Genomic DNA, 15,094 nt, shown 5'->3' with positions numbered 1-15,094 from the left:
ATCGAACCAAATAACCAATTTTTAGGAAAAAAAATATATAACCGAATCGAACCATTTTCTATAAAAAAAAATTAAATCGAATCGACCAAACTTATAAATTCGATTTGGTTAATTTAATTTACCCAAACTTCTACTAACTCCTAATTATGGAGATTGGGTTGAAATAAGAGGGCAATTTTGTCTAAAATTCTTACCTCACCCTCAAATAATGCGGTGCTATTAAATAATCCCAAGGAAATGGCCCATGGAATAAAGTTATACTATAATTAGCTAATCCTAATCCTTCTTTCATATTAACGCCACATTACACCTAAGCCTAGTTATGATGTATTGAAATGTTTTGGAAGTGTTAGATTCGATATTTTTAAAATATTTTTATTTTTAAAAAGAAAAAAAACTTCAAAAATTATTTTTACGTCATTTTTAGAATTTTAGAAATATTTTGAAACTATTTCATAATATTAAAAAAAATATTAGAAACGTGTTTCTAATTAAAAATACTTTTTCGTCCACGAAGAGATTAGAGATGAAATCACAAATTTTAATTTTTTTTCTAGAGAATGCATTATAGAATTTATGTTTATTTTTAAATTAAATAATTATTTTTTTATAATTTTTTATATTAAAAATTATATTTACAAAAAAACTCTTATATATTTTTATTTACACATTTTCCCACGTTTCTGTTTTCTACTTTTTTTTAAAAAAATGTCGCTTTTCCATCTTCGTTTTGTATCATATCTGTTTTTCATTTTCGTACAACCTAAATACGTAGTATCATCAAACTTGAATCTAACTACTAAACATGCTATATAAAAGACATTTCATCTAGAGGCTTTTTACATACCAAATGCTGCATTACACCCATGCCCTTTAAAATGTTCCTGTAACTTAGTTTTTTTATTTTTTTAAAAAAATTAATTTTGTTCTCTTATGGAAGAGAATATGGATATTACTTTTCTTGGATAGTCGAATCTTTCAGTAGATGATTTGTGTCTTAAAGAGACGAGAAAAAATACAAAGAATAAAGGCAAAAGAGGTCGAGAAGAAGTCAGGATTTGATAGAACAAATACTTCAAACTCGAAGAATATTCTCATTAAGTCAAAGTCTCAGTTGAAATGGATGAGAAAGAAGAAGAATGCGATCGAGAAAGTAAAAAAAAAATCTAAAGAGACTAGTCTGTGATTAAGGATCCAATTTAATGTTATAACCTCTAGTATATCATTGATATGTTGTGAGGTTTAATTTAGTTTTGTTTGCTTTGTTTAGAGTTTTTTTGTGTTTTTCTATTATTAATTTAGTTTTCTTTGTAATTATTCGAGATATGCCCTAACATTAAAAATTATAGACATTTTAGTGTTTTTTTTTATTAATATGCCCTTACAGAAAAAATAAAAACTTAATTTTTTTTTCAAAGATTTTATTTAAAAATATTTTTAAACTAATAAAAAGAAGTGTAAAAAAAATAAATCACATATACATTCAAAAGCCCTATACATTACATTTTATATCATGTGTTTAAATCAAAATATAATTGAATTTGTGATATTATTATTATGACAGGGCAACAACCTACGAAGCCCACGTTGCTCAGCCGACCCAATCATTTGGGGCCAACATTTTCTGGCAAACCAAACACGCGTCAGAACAAATCTCACACACGTTTCCCCTGTCTTCTGCTAGGTAGGATTATCACCATCGATCATGCCGCCACAAAGTTAACAATGACAAACCAAACCCCATTGTTGGGAAGCTTCCGGACAACGCGCGCACAGTGGTTCATTGGTGAAGAACAACTCAACCCCATAGGTACAGGCAGCATCTTCTCCCGGGTATCTCTGAATCTCTAAAAAATTCCTCTGCCTGCCTGTACCATTTTCGTTTGTATTCTTTTTAATGTCATTTGTTGTTTTTCTTTCCTTTTTTTCAAAAGAATATGCTGTCAATGAAATCCTCATGGAGGACTGTTAATGGGAATGGTTTATCGCTTTGTATGCTGTGCTATTTGTTCCTCATTGATATATTAATTTCCTGTTGCTTCGTTAAACTGAATCTTATTATTGTTATTATCTTTTTTCATTTGATTTATATGTTTTGTATGTTGGGTGTTCAGGACCATTACCAGTTTTTCAAATGCTTCTGGGACTAGTTTGTAGTGAAAAGCAGGATGGATATAATGATCTTTTAACATCACTGCTTGGGCTCTTTGCTGTGTTGACTCGATGTTAACTTGTGTGGGATTTTAGTTTTACTGATGTTGACATCAATTAAGGGTACACAATTGCTTATAATGATAATGGCTGCTCATGTAAAATGGCCACTCGTATTTGAATCTGATGTGAATAGGGGGACGGGATAAGTATAGGAGACTTTTCCCGTTAAGAGTTGTTGCTTATAAATAGGCAACCCTAGTTTAGCTGTTGACAGACCATACACATAATTTGTGAGATGATATAACCAGGCTACTATGGTTGTGCCCAAAGTGTGTTCCACAGGTCAGATAAACAGAGTCCTCAAAGTGTGCGGCCAGTTATCCAGTGTAGTAACGAGGTTGGTTTCCAATTTTTCTTGCGCAAAAACTGTGGTGGAAGTGTTTGTACTTTTTTCATATAGTGTTAGTGGGATTCTGGAGATAGGCATTAAGGTCGAGTCACGTTAAATTTTCTATATCTTGTTTTCCCTTGATTTTTGTGTATGATGTGCGATCTAATCCTAATTGTTCATAAGAGGTATAAATGTACACGGGAAGTAAAATAAAAAAAATTTAATTGCCTGATCTTTGATTATTTGGCCTATGGTTGTTATGTACTTACAATATTATGTGTACTTATGTAGTTTGTAATCGCAAGTGGCAGTACTAGAAGTGGAAATAATAAATAAAACAGAATTCAGTTAGTGCACTAAAGGATTGTACTCGAGTAGAGCATGAGGATGTAGTACATAAGTTGTTATTAGTCTTTAGGTGGGAACCTATGTACACAGAGGAGGCTATAAATTGCAGCCTACCCCACTTTGAGAAGCATTTGGATTGTTAATGAAATATTTATGAATTCTCCCTCCAATTCTTTCTCTCTCTTTCTACAATTCTATCTTCTCTCCCTCTCTCATTTTTCATTTTCCCTTGGGAATTCTCTCAATTCCTTTGTGATCTCTATCAATTTGGAGAAGATTTGGATTGACAATTGCCAGATCCCTTAGGATTTGACAATTTGGTATCAGAGCCTATCTTGGGCCAGGGTGATCGAGGGTAACGGACAATGGTTAAAGGGACTAGGATGAAGAATTTGGAGGCTCAAGTGCAGCAGTATGGCTCCACGGTGAGTGATCTCTAGAGTAGAGTGGATTAGTTGGAATTGGGATCCAAATGAAATCACAAAGCCATCCTGGTTGTTGATCGAAAGTTGGAGGTTGTAGTCGCCCAAATCCGCGAGAATATGGGAATTCAAATTAGCGAACAGTTGCAGAGCTTCATGGTGATGTTCGCGAGACAAAATCAGATGAATCTCACACCTGATTTTCCTCCGAGGGAGACAACAAATCCAATTCTACCGGGGTAGGAGCGAGTGGATTTGATCGTGCAAGGACAAGGGATGAATCAAAGGACAACAAGAACCTTTGAAGGAGAAGAAGAGCATGGTGAATTGGGGTGGAGACGGTGGTCGGAGGCGCCGGTGGGACAGAATCAACATGGTCTACCCATGCCACTATTGGAAATACCGTTGTTCGATGGGCTTAGTCCACGCTAGTGGATCAGGAGATGCGAGCGGATGTTTGAATGGTATGGAGTGACAGAGAGACAAAAGATAACATCCCGAAATTTTGAGATAATTAGCAATTATTAACTCTGGTATTTGAGGTTGTTATTGAAAATTTCAGAGAAAATATTTATTTATGATGTTTCGGGAAAATGGAAAATTAAGGCAATTAATTATTTTATGTGAGAGTATTTATGGAATTATTAAAGAGGGTGTAAGTGTAGGTTTTCTGAAGTTTGGGGCTGTGGCGAAATTTTGGAAAGTGGGCTGCGGGTCTCTTTAAATTTATTTGGGTGTATATATATATTGAAGGTAAGTGGCAGCGCGGGGGGTTGCGCACGAGGGTGGCCAGGCGTGGGACGCGGGATCGATTCTGATGGGCTGTGCGCACCAAAGGGAAATTGTTGGATTTTTCCAGCATAAGGCGCCCCAAAACGGCGCCGTTTTGGGGAGGCCAGCTGCTGGCCATGCGCAGCCCAGCCTCGCCACATGGCGCGCGCTGGTGCTCCCTCTGTCACTCACCCGTTTTGCTTCCTTTTTACCTCTTTTCTGGTTGCCAATTTGCAGCCACGTATCAGGAGAAAAGCCAAGGCCATTATTAGCTTTGAAATTTGGAGAATGAAATCAAGGGGCAAATGAGGCTATAAATAGGAGAAGATCTGGGGTGTGCTCAGGGTAATATGTGAAGGAAAGAAGAGACTCTTGGAGAGATTTTAGTAAGGTAAGGATATTTAGGAGTTTTAATTTATTTAGTAAGTTAATTAGTTAGCTAAATTAATAAGTTAGTAAATTTAGACCGTGACTACTTAATGAATTGCTTAGCCTTATAATTGAGATAAAGGTATTGTGGGTACGTTGTGGGTGTGTTCAGTGGAATGGAGTTAATCGCTAAGCGACCCTGGTTCGTAGTAGGGGTTAAAGAAAAATATCTAAAGGCAAGTTCTTCTTCCTCTTTATTTCACTTAAGAGGCAAGATCTCAGTCTTTTTATTAATAAGCAAGTTCAATTCCTCTTCATGCAAGTTCTCTTCCTATTCTTGCAAGTTCCATTCTCTATTCCTTGTGGTTGCAAGTTTATGCTGCTATTTTAGCAAGTTATATTACAAGTTATTCTCCTTTCCTAGAGAATTATTCTATGGTTCCCATTTATACCTCCTAGTCACAAATAGGGCTTTGAATCACCCCATTTTTTTTTGGGAATGATGCTTTATTGAGGACATGCAAGGGTTTGATGTTCTCTTGCGTGAATGTTGCCCTATTGTGCATATTGTTTCGTTAATCACATGTCAGTTATATATATGAGTAGTTATTACAAAAATGCGTGTTATGATGATGCATAGAGGATGTGCACGAAAATGGTTTTCAACTGTAAAGACTTCATGACGCGCGCGCGCAACAGACGAGTCCGCAGGATATATCCGTAGAGAAAAACTTCGGCTCAGAGATGGACTTTGGTCCCAGGTTTATGATATGGACTTCGATCCCATGGTTTTGGACTTTGGTCCCATGTTTATGATTGCATATGAGCATGGATGCATGTTTCATCATATTATCATGTGAAAAGTACCATAAATGGCATTCATGACTCTTTTGCCTCTCAATACCCATGACTCTTATGCTCGCTTTCTTCCAGTTATACTTGTTGGCCCTTGTGGCTCATGTTTGCTTGTATCATTCCAGGTAAGGGTAAAGTTAAAGTAGAAGGCGAGCCAAGTGAAGTTGGAGTCGTGGGATAGAAGTGTGTATAGAGTCGTCTCAACCAAAAGGTCCTTGGGGGATGTCTTGTGATGTGTAATATTAAGTTATGCTTATTTATGTTCTAGGTTGTACCCTTGAAGGGATATGTGGGTATGTGGACCCTAATGTATATGTCCATGGGTAAGAATGTATGAGTGTGGCTTCCGTTGTTAATACTAAGGAGTATGTGTGATGCTTTTAATTGGTTTGGCATATATGTCATCTTTCTGTGGGTCCCTAGGTTAGGGGTGCCTACACAAAAGGTGACTATGGTGGTTGCATATCTCAATGATGTAGGGGACGCTTGGTTCCAAGGATGGTCCAAGGTTCAGGAGGAATGTAGATGGGAGGATTTTGTTAAGGAGCTTTGTGAGAGATTTGGGGATTGAGGCTTGTCTGATATGGTGGAAGAATTCAACAAGCGCAGACAGGTAGGACTGGTGATGGAATACCAATTGAGGTTTGAAGAGCTGAAGGCTCTTATTTAACAGAGGCCTATTCCGTATTTAACAGAGGCCTATTTCGTTTCAAGTTTTATAAGTGGTTGAATGAGGAGTTAAGGCCAATGGTGAAGGTACTCCAACCTAGGACTCTCAAACATGCTGCTGATAGTGCCAAGCTCCATGAATGAACTGTGGAGGCACTGATGAAGAAGCGAAGGATTATAGCCAAGGGGACCCCGCAAGGTAATTTGCCCCAAGGGAAGAGTTATTGTAAAGAGATAGGGAGAGGACCTCAGGGAGTGAAGAATTTAACATTGCTTGCCCCTACTGTCCAATATGGGAAGACTATGGAACAGAGGAGGCAGGCTGGCCTATGTTTCAGGTGCGGGGATAAATCTTCCTCGGTCACCAGTGTAGGAAGCAACTCTTGTTGTTGGAAGGTGAAGAAGGAGAGATGGCAGATTAGGAGGAGACATCCCAACCACAAGGAGAAGAGGAGGGCAATGAGGAGATATCCCTGCATGCCTTGAAGGGCTTGACAAATAGCAAAATCATTAAGGTTGAGGGAAATGTAGAGGACAACAAACTGATGATCCTCATCGACAATGGGAGTACCCACAGTTTTTTGGATGAGGGGACGACCCGAAATTGAAATGCCCCTTGATCCCAACACAACCATTGATAGTGACCATGGAAAATGGTAACAAAGTCATGAGCAGCTCGGCATGTATCGGATTTTGTTGGGAGATGGAAGGAGAAGGGTTTGAAGCTAACTTGAGACTCCTAAAACGAGGAGGGTGTGATGTGGTGTTAGGGGTTGATTGGATGAAGCATGTCGGCCTGATTTGCTTCAATTTTAACAAAATGAGGGTGACATTTGAGAAGGAGGGGAAACAAATGACACTGACAGGGAACAAGGAGTTGGGGATTTGTAAGATGAAACTAGGAGAAGGCTGCAGAAGATGATTAAGTAGAAGATCAATCAAGTAGCTCAGTTGTTCTGTGTCCAAGCCACTAAAAGAAGGGAAGAAGAGCTGGAGGCAGAAGGAGATTTTATGCTAACTATCAGCAATCTCCCACAAGCTGACATCAAGGTACATCAATCTGACCTCCTTAATATGCTACTAGTTGAATTTGAGAATCTGTTTGTAGGGCCTAATTCCCTACCCCCAACCCGGCCTATTGACCACACAATCAACCTTTTACCTCACACCTTGTTAATATCTGAGCCTATCGATACCCTCCTAACCAAAAGATAGAAATAGAAAGATTGGTTGAGGAGATGCTTCAAAAGTCAATCATCAGGCCCAGCCATAACCCCTTTGCATCCCCTGTGTTGTTAGTTAAAAAGAAAGATGGTTCATGGCTGTTTTGCATTGATTACTGCCAACTAAATGTAATTACCATCAAAGACAAATTTCCCATCCCTCTTATTGAAGATTTGTTAGATGAATTGAAACATGCTACTATTTTCACTAAACTTGACCTAAGATCCGGCTATCATCAGATCCAGATGAACCCCCTTGACATACCTAAGGCTGCATTTCATACCAACCATGGCCATTATGAGTTTCTTGTCATGCCATTTGGCCTAACAAATGCTCCAGCTACCTTCCAATCACTTATGAACCAAATCTTTGAACCCCGCCTTAGAAACTTTATACTTGTGTTCTTTGATGACATTTTGATATATAGGCCTACCTTTGACCTCCTTTTAAAATACTTAAGGACTACATTCGAGATTCTCAAACTCAACAAGTTGTATATCAAAAGGTCAAAGTGTGCCTTCGCACAAAGTCAAGTGGAGTATTTGGGTTATATTATCTCTAGTTAGGGAGTGAGTACGGACCCAAACAAAGTGGCAGCCATGACCAATTGGCCAAGGACTACAACCCTTAAGGCCTTGAGAGGATTTTTGGGGCTGATTGGCTATTATAGAAGGTTTGTGAAGGGGTATGGGGAAATTAGCAAACTGCTCACAGATTTGCTAAAGAAGGATAAATTTGTGTGGAGTCAGGAGGCTTGGACCACTTTTGAATTATTGAAGAAGTCAATGAGTGAAGCCCCAGTGTTGAGTTTACCTGACTTTAGCAAGATTTTTGTGGTTGAAATGGATGCAAGTGGGATGGGTATAGGGGCTGTACTCATATAGGAAGGTAGACCCCTAACTTTTATAAGCCAGGTCTTAGCTCCCAGGCATGCAAGCCTTGACATATATGAGAAGGAGCTTTTGGCAGTTATATTTGCAATGGAGAAATGGAGACACTACTTGGAAGGAAGGAGAAAGGAGAACATTGCAACAGATGCCCTTTCTAGGTGTATGGAGGAAGGAATGGCTACTTCTATCACTGTCGTGATACCCAATTGGTGTTAGGAAGTGGCAAGAAGTTATGAGGGGGACAATCAGGTTAAGACCCTCCTAGAGCAACTAGTTATAGACCCAGGAAGTAAGGAAGGGTATACTTATGCAAGTGATAAGATATAAGGGGAGGCTGGTTATTGGGAGCAGTGAAGAATTGAAGAAGAAGATATTATAGGCCCTACATGAGTCACATATAGGGGGCCACTCAGGGGTACAAAACACTTATCACAAGGTTTAGCAAATGTTTTGCTAGCCTAAGCTTAAGGAGGAAGTAATGTAGTTTGTCCTAGCATGTGATGTATGCATGTGGTGGAAGAATTCAACAAGCTCAGACAATTAGGACCGGTGATGGAATACCAGTTGAGGTTTGAAGAGCTAAAGGCTCTTATGCTCAACCATAATCCATATTTAACAGAGGCCTATTTCGTTTCAAGTTTTATAAGTTGTTGAATGAGGAGTTAAGGCCAATGGTGAAGGTACTCCAACCTAGGACTCTCAAACATGCTGCTGATAGTGCCAGGCTCCACGAATTAACTGTGGAGGCACTGATGAAGAAGCAAAGAATTATATCCAAGAGGTCCACGCAAGGTAATCTACCCCAAGGGAAGAGTTATGGTAAAGAGATGGGGAGAGGACCTCAAGGAGTGAAGGATTTAACACAGTTTGCCCCTACTGTCCAATATGGGAAGACTATGGAACAGAGGAGGCATGTTGGCCTCTGTTTCAGGTGCAGGGATAAATCTTCCCCGGTCACCAGTGTAGGAAGCAACTCTTGTTATTGGAAAGGGAAGAAAGAGATGTCACGACCCAAGGGTCGCATTGTAAATTTTGTTTTGATTTTGATTTTGAAATTTCAATTGTTGCATTGGCAGGAGCTAACCGAATCTGTTACGGTAGTTGTCCCGAAAATACCCTTGGTTTGAATGTAACCACTAGGAACAACCTACATAAGGCTTTCACACGGAAGGATGGGAGTTCATTGTTGAATGTGAATTGAGCTCTTTCCCTCTAAACACGCACACACACATTCTCTCTCTCTCCAAATCCTCTCTCTGATCTTTTATTCTCTCTTCTTAAACAAATCGACTTAAAGTCTCCCTCTCTAGGCTTGACAGTTGGTACCAGAGTCGGTCATCCTCGGTTGTGATCTAGTGACGATAGATCGAAATTGGGCGAGATCACGATTCAAGCGAAGACGAGAGAATAGCAGAAGGTACTAGACTGAAGCAGTTGGAGAACAGGATGGAGGCGATGGAAGTCGGGCTCACTCAGATTTAAGAAGTGGTGATGCAGAGTAGGGAAGAAATGTGGACAATTCAGGAGGAGCTACGGGAGGATATAACAGCTTCCAATGAGGGAGTTCTGAGGAAGCTAACGAGGCAGAGGGAGTCTATGGATCAGCAGATTAACAGCGTGATTAACATGTTATCCGCGCTTCCGCAATTCTGATAGCCACCAGAAATTCCTCCTAGAGTAGCAACGGAGACAAGATCATTGGGACTAGGCATTTTGTCTAGGCCACAAAGAACTTCAAAGGCAGGGAATTTACACTTCAAGGAGACGAATGACCAAGTAAGAGAATTGAATTCCCCTAGATCTAAGCCAAAGTCCCCTACCGAGGCTAGAGATACCTCTGTTTAAAGGATCCAAACCATGTTGGTGGATCCGAAGGTGTGAGGTATTTCAATTCTATCACATACAAAAGAATCAAAGGATCACCATGGCTATGACATATCTTAATAATGTGGCCGATTGCTGGTACCAAGGATGGTCTAGATCTAGGGGTATGGGGGTGAGGTGGATTGATTTCATAGAAGAATTGTGTGATAGGTTTGGAGAAAGGAACACAACCGATGTCATTGAGGAGTTCAACAAACTCAAACAGAAGGAAACGGTCACTAAGTACCAAGATAAATTTGAGGAGTTAGGGGCATTAATGTGGAGTGCTCAACCCACTCTTACAGATCAATATTTTGTCTCTAGTTTCATTAGTGGCCTAAAGGACGAGCTAAGTGTCACAGACCAAGGGCAAGTCTGTAATTAGAGGAATATAACAGGGTATAAGGGGAGATTGGTTTAACTGTAATAAACCCACTTGGCACATAGCCACTTGGAGGTTCTAGAGAAGTAGTTAGAGGAAGTCTCTAGTTGTAACCAACCCCTATAAATAAGAAGCGGCTCACGAGGATGGGGATATGTGAAGATTAATTCACAAGTCCTTTCTCTCCTAATTCAATCTCTATTCTCTCTCTCTATCTCTCTCTTGTCTCTCTCTCTTTCTTATTTTCCTTCTTCCCGCCTATTTTTTTCCTAAATTCTGGAAGAGCTCCCCAATTAGATCCCGAGATCTGACATTTGGTATCAGAGTTGGTGGCCTGTCGGAGCATGGAATGGTTGAAGGAACGTGAGCAAAGCAGGCGGAATCGTGGCTGGATGCCATGGAAGCTGAGTTGCGCCAGAACTAGGCACAAGTAAAGGATCACCTGGAAATTCTGGAATTAGGCATCAGGAACACCTCGGAGGAGATTAGCAAGAGTTGATCCGAATACACACCCAATTTGGATCAGGTTGTGAGCGGAATTCGATCGGAATTCATGGGGTATGCAACGAACTTAGATCAGGTCATTAGTGGAATCAGGGAGGAATTCGCGGGGTTAAGCCAGCAAGTGAGTGTTGCTCTAAGCATCTTTGCTAGGTAGCCCTAGGCCAGTCTGCCGACTGATTTTCCCTCGAGGGCCTCATCGACGCATTCTGACTACACTGAGGGTGAGGCAAGGGCCTGATAACCCAGTAAAGGCAGGGGACAAGGGGGAAACAAAGGACGGTATCACGAATTGAGGAGGATTGAACCACTTCAATCCTCAAGGGCCGCGGATGGACATTCCCCTGTTCGAACTCGACCGACCTCGATGGTGGGTGAGATGTTGCGAGAGGGTCTTCTACCAGTACAGAGTGGCAGAGAAGGACAAGGTGAATATGCCCGCAACTTAGTTGGATGATGTAGCCGATGCCTAGTTCCAGAATTGGAGTAGGGGAAGAGAAGAGCTGAGTTGGCCACGGTTCGTGAATGACATATGCAACCGGTTTGGGGAGAAGACGAGGACCAACGTCATAGAAGAATTCAATAAGCTAAAGCAGAAGGGATCGATGGAAGAGTACTTAGTGAAATTTGAGGAACAGAGATTGCTGTTGTCCTTAGCTCACCCCTCTTTGGATGAGGCTTATTTTGTATCTAGCTTCATCAATGGGTTGATGAATAGATCCGTCCCATGGTCAAGATGCTCTATCCTACGTCAGTGGGACAAGCCGCTGAACAAGCTTACTTGCATGAGATGGCCTGGACGCCTTCGCTAAGAGGCATAGGTTGTCTCCTAAAGGGAGCCGGTGTCACGCTACGAATCTAACCTTAGGAAATAGATTTCAATTTCTTGCATTCTGTTATTACTATGATGTTATTTTGGTAATTTCTATTTTTGTTACTGCTGTAATTCTCTAGTTTGTTAGAGGTTGTTAGCCTAGAGAATCCACATGCAAGTAGAATGAGCTGGCAAAGGTGGTTACAACAGCCTGGCAGTAAGGAATTTTCCTTGGCTAGTTGTATAAATCGTCTACTACCCATTTCCTGGGGAATTATTGAAGAATATCATATCGTTTATCCCTTTTCACAGTATCTCTTTCTCTCTCAATTCTCTCTTACTTCTCTTATCTTCTTTATTTCTTCCTCAGTTCATTGCTTAGTTCCTTAGAAAACATCTTCCCGTTCATTCCGAATAGGAAGAAGGAATGTTGTCAGGCTTAGGCCGTGACAAATTGGTATCAGAGTGGTGGTCCTCGGCAACAATAGCTGAAACCATGGCAGAAGATACTTGCACAAAGGCACTGGAGTCGCAACTGCAACAGACTCAGCTATGGCCGATACCCAGAATTGGATTGAATCATTGGAGTTAGGAGCTACTCGAAGTCATGAAGCGATTGTGGTAATGGATTGCAAGGTAGAGAGCTCCATAGAAGGTCTAGAGTGAAGATTAAAGGGTTTTATAGAAAGAGTGAGACAAGACCTGGGAGCCCAGATGCAGCAATTTATGATGATGTTTGCTCTCCAAAATAGGGTAAGTTTATCTCCCGACTTTCCCCCTAGAGAAAGAACAAAGCCAATCCTACAAGGGAATATGAGAGATAGGGGATAGGCCTTAGATATTGAAGCTAACCCAGAAAAGGAATTGGAGGGATTACTGGATAGGGGAAGGGATGGTCCAGTTAATCCCCACCAACCGGGGTTTCCCTTGCCCCAGATGGACATTCCCACATTCGATGGAGTCAATCCCCGCTAGTGGCTGAGAAAATGTGAAAGGATGTTTGATTGGTATAACATTCTCGAGGGGAAGAGAATGTCATTGGCATCAACTTACTTCAATGAAGCAGTGGATGCCTAGTTTCAGGGGTGTTTAAGGCTAAGGACGAATGGCACTTGGGGGGAGCTCTCAGAGAAATTGTGTGAAAGGTTTGGAGAGAGGAGCATGGTGGATATAATAGAAGAGTTTAATAAACTCAAACAAACCAGGAGTGTAGAAGCCTATCAAATGTGTTTTTGAGGAGTTGCGATCACTCATGATCCAGCATAACCCCATCTATCAGAAACTTATTTCATATCTAGCTATCTGAGTGGGCTTAATGATGAGCTTAGGCCTATGGTGAAGGTGCTAAGGCCTCAGACTGTAGAACAAGCCGCAGAAAATGCGCATCTACAAGAGTTGGTGGTGGAGGCTCTATTAAAAAAACAGAGGCAGCAAACGATAGGGATGGTGGCAGGAGCCTCTAACTTAGGGGGAAGGGGATATGGCCGAGAACTAGCAAAGGTGAATAGTGGAGGTAAAAGTGGATCGGGCTCAAGTTCAGTGCCTATTGGGGAGCAACTAAGGGAACATAGGAGGTTAGCTGGCCTTTGTTTCCGTTGTGGGGACAAATACCACATTGGTCCTCAGTGCTAAAGGCAGATCCTGTTGCTAGAAGGAAGCGAAGAGAAGGAACTAAGGGAGGCGGAAGAAGGAGACAATGAGGATGTAGAGGAGGAAGATAATGGGGAAATATCCCTTCATGCCTTGAAGGGGGTTGTCAACAACAAGATTATTAAAGTGGGGGGGGCAAGCCAAGGGGGGCAACTTCATGATTTTGATAGACAGTGGGAGTACCCACATCCTTCTTGATGAAGGCACGACCCGAAGGTTGAAGTGTCCATTCGCAAGGACACTGTTAAGACACTGATAATCGAAGGAACTACAAGCTGGAAATTAATAAAATAAAAAGAAAAGTGGACTTTCGAGAGGTCCACGCTCTCCCTCTATATTCACCAGAAAATTCCTTCCCTTCTACTCTATTTGCTTCTCTATTTAAAGGAATTTATTGCCCTCACATGCCTCCCCCTCTTTGCTCTTCCCATTCTACCCCTTAACTGAATTTGTTGGCTGCACATGCACCACTTTCCTTCTCCCATTTCAATATCTCTATCCTGCCCTTATTTCTTAGGTCTTTTGTAGGGGAATGTTATGGGCTGCCTATCAATACTCCCCCCACGGAACTCACCTTGTCCTCAAGGTGAAGAACATGGAACTGTGGTAGGGTTCACAGGTGGTCCAAGACTAACTTGGGCTTGGAGTATGTGAATCTTGTCTTCAATTCGTTGGGTTGTCTCCATGATTTGCGTTAGATTCGATGGCTGTAACACCCTAACCTCTGCCCTAATTTTTGGCTTCAACCCATTAACAAAGAGGCCCTCCAGTATGGCCTCTGAAGCTTCGTCTTCCGGAGCCGCCAAAGTCTCAAAGAGGAGGCGGTATTCCTGCACTGATTCATCTTGCCTGAGGGCCAAGAGCCTTTCCTCCACTGATCCCTCCTGCGAAGACCGGAATCGTCTACGTAAATGGATCTTCAACTCTTCCCAGCTCCTAACTCTATGTTGCCTTCGTTCCCATTGAAACCAAGCGAGTGCAGGACCATCGAAACAGAGAGTTGTTGTATCCATCTTCTCAACCTCCGTCAACCCATTCACCGAGAAGTATCTCTCGACCCTGAAAACCCACCCATCAGGGTCACCCCCTTCAAAGATCGACATCTCTAGTCACCTACTTCTACCATCTTGCCTCCCGAAAGCTTCGTGCTCTATTCTAACCTCACAGCTATGATCACCCTATGTTGGCGAACCTCCCAAAGCAAAGGATGAGGCCGTCGATACGTCCTCCTCGCCCCGTTTCCCTTTTCGTCCCCTCTCCTACTCTCCCCACTTCTCCGTCAACAGGTTAAATTGCTCCAGCACCGCTGCTAAACTCTTCTCTATTCCTTGCATCCTCTGGAACTCGTTCTTTAGCGAGTTCATTCCCGCTTGCAGACCATCCATCCTCCCTTCCATTTGTTGCTGGTAAGTTTCCAACCTTCGCTCTAGTTCGCCCACCCTCTCCGATATAGACCCTCCCATGGATCACGCTCTGATATCAAATGTTAGGACACTAATAATCGAAAGAACTACAAGCTGGAAATTAACAAAATGAAAAGAAAAGTGGACTTTCGAGAGGTCCACGCTCTCCCTTTATATTCACCAGAAAATTCCTTCCCTTCTACTCTATTTACTTCTCTATTTAAAGGAATCTATTACCCTCACATCCCCCCCCCCCCCCTCTCTTTGCTCTTCCCATTCTACCCCTTAACTGAATTTGTTGGCTGCACATGCACCACTTGCCTTCTTCCATTTCAATAACTCTATTCTGCCCTTATTTCTTAGGTCTTTTGTAGGAGAATGTTATGGG

The 15,094-nt window shown here is 41.5% G+C and overlaps 1 protein-coding gene across 6 annotated transcripts in view; it reads left to right on the top strand.

The window, feature by feature from the left end:
* Nucleotides 1–1,633: 1,633 nt before the first annotated feature.
* The window catches only part of LOC127788577 (uncharacterized), a 30,716-nt gene continuing 17,255 nt past the window's right edge, over nt 1,634–15,094 (top strand). Inside the window, exon 1 of one of the 6 annotated variants that reach the window (XM_052317036.1) lies at nt 1,634–1,810. The gene's annotated coding sequence lies outside the window, so the exon portion shown is untranslated. The other 5 variants (XM_052317035.1, XM_052317034.1, XM_052317033.1 and 2 more) reach the window with 5 other exon arrangements.

The sequence above is a fragment of the Diospyros lotus genome, chromosome 13 (genome assembly GCF_014633365.1).
Source record: "Diospyros lotus cultivar Yz01 chromosome 13, ASM1463336v1, whole genome shotgun sequence".
NCBI classification, from domain to species: domain Eukaryota; kingdom Viridiplantae; phylum Streptophyta; class Magnoliopsida; order Ericales; family Ebenaceae; genus Diospyros; species Diospyros lotus.
Note: the sequence above shows the minus strand (reverse complement) of the source record. Positions and strands in the feature narration are given on the sequence as shown.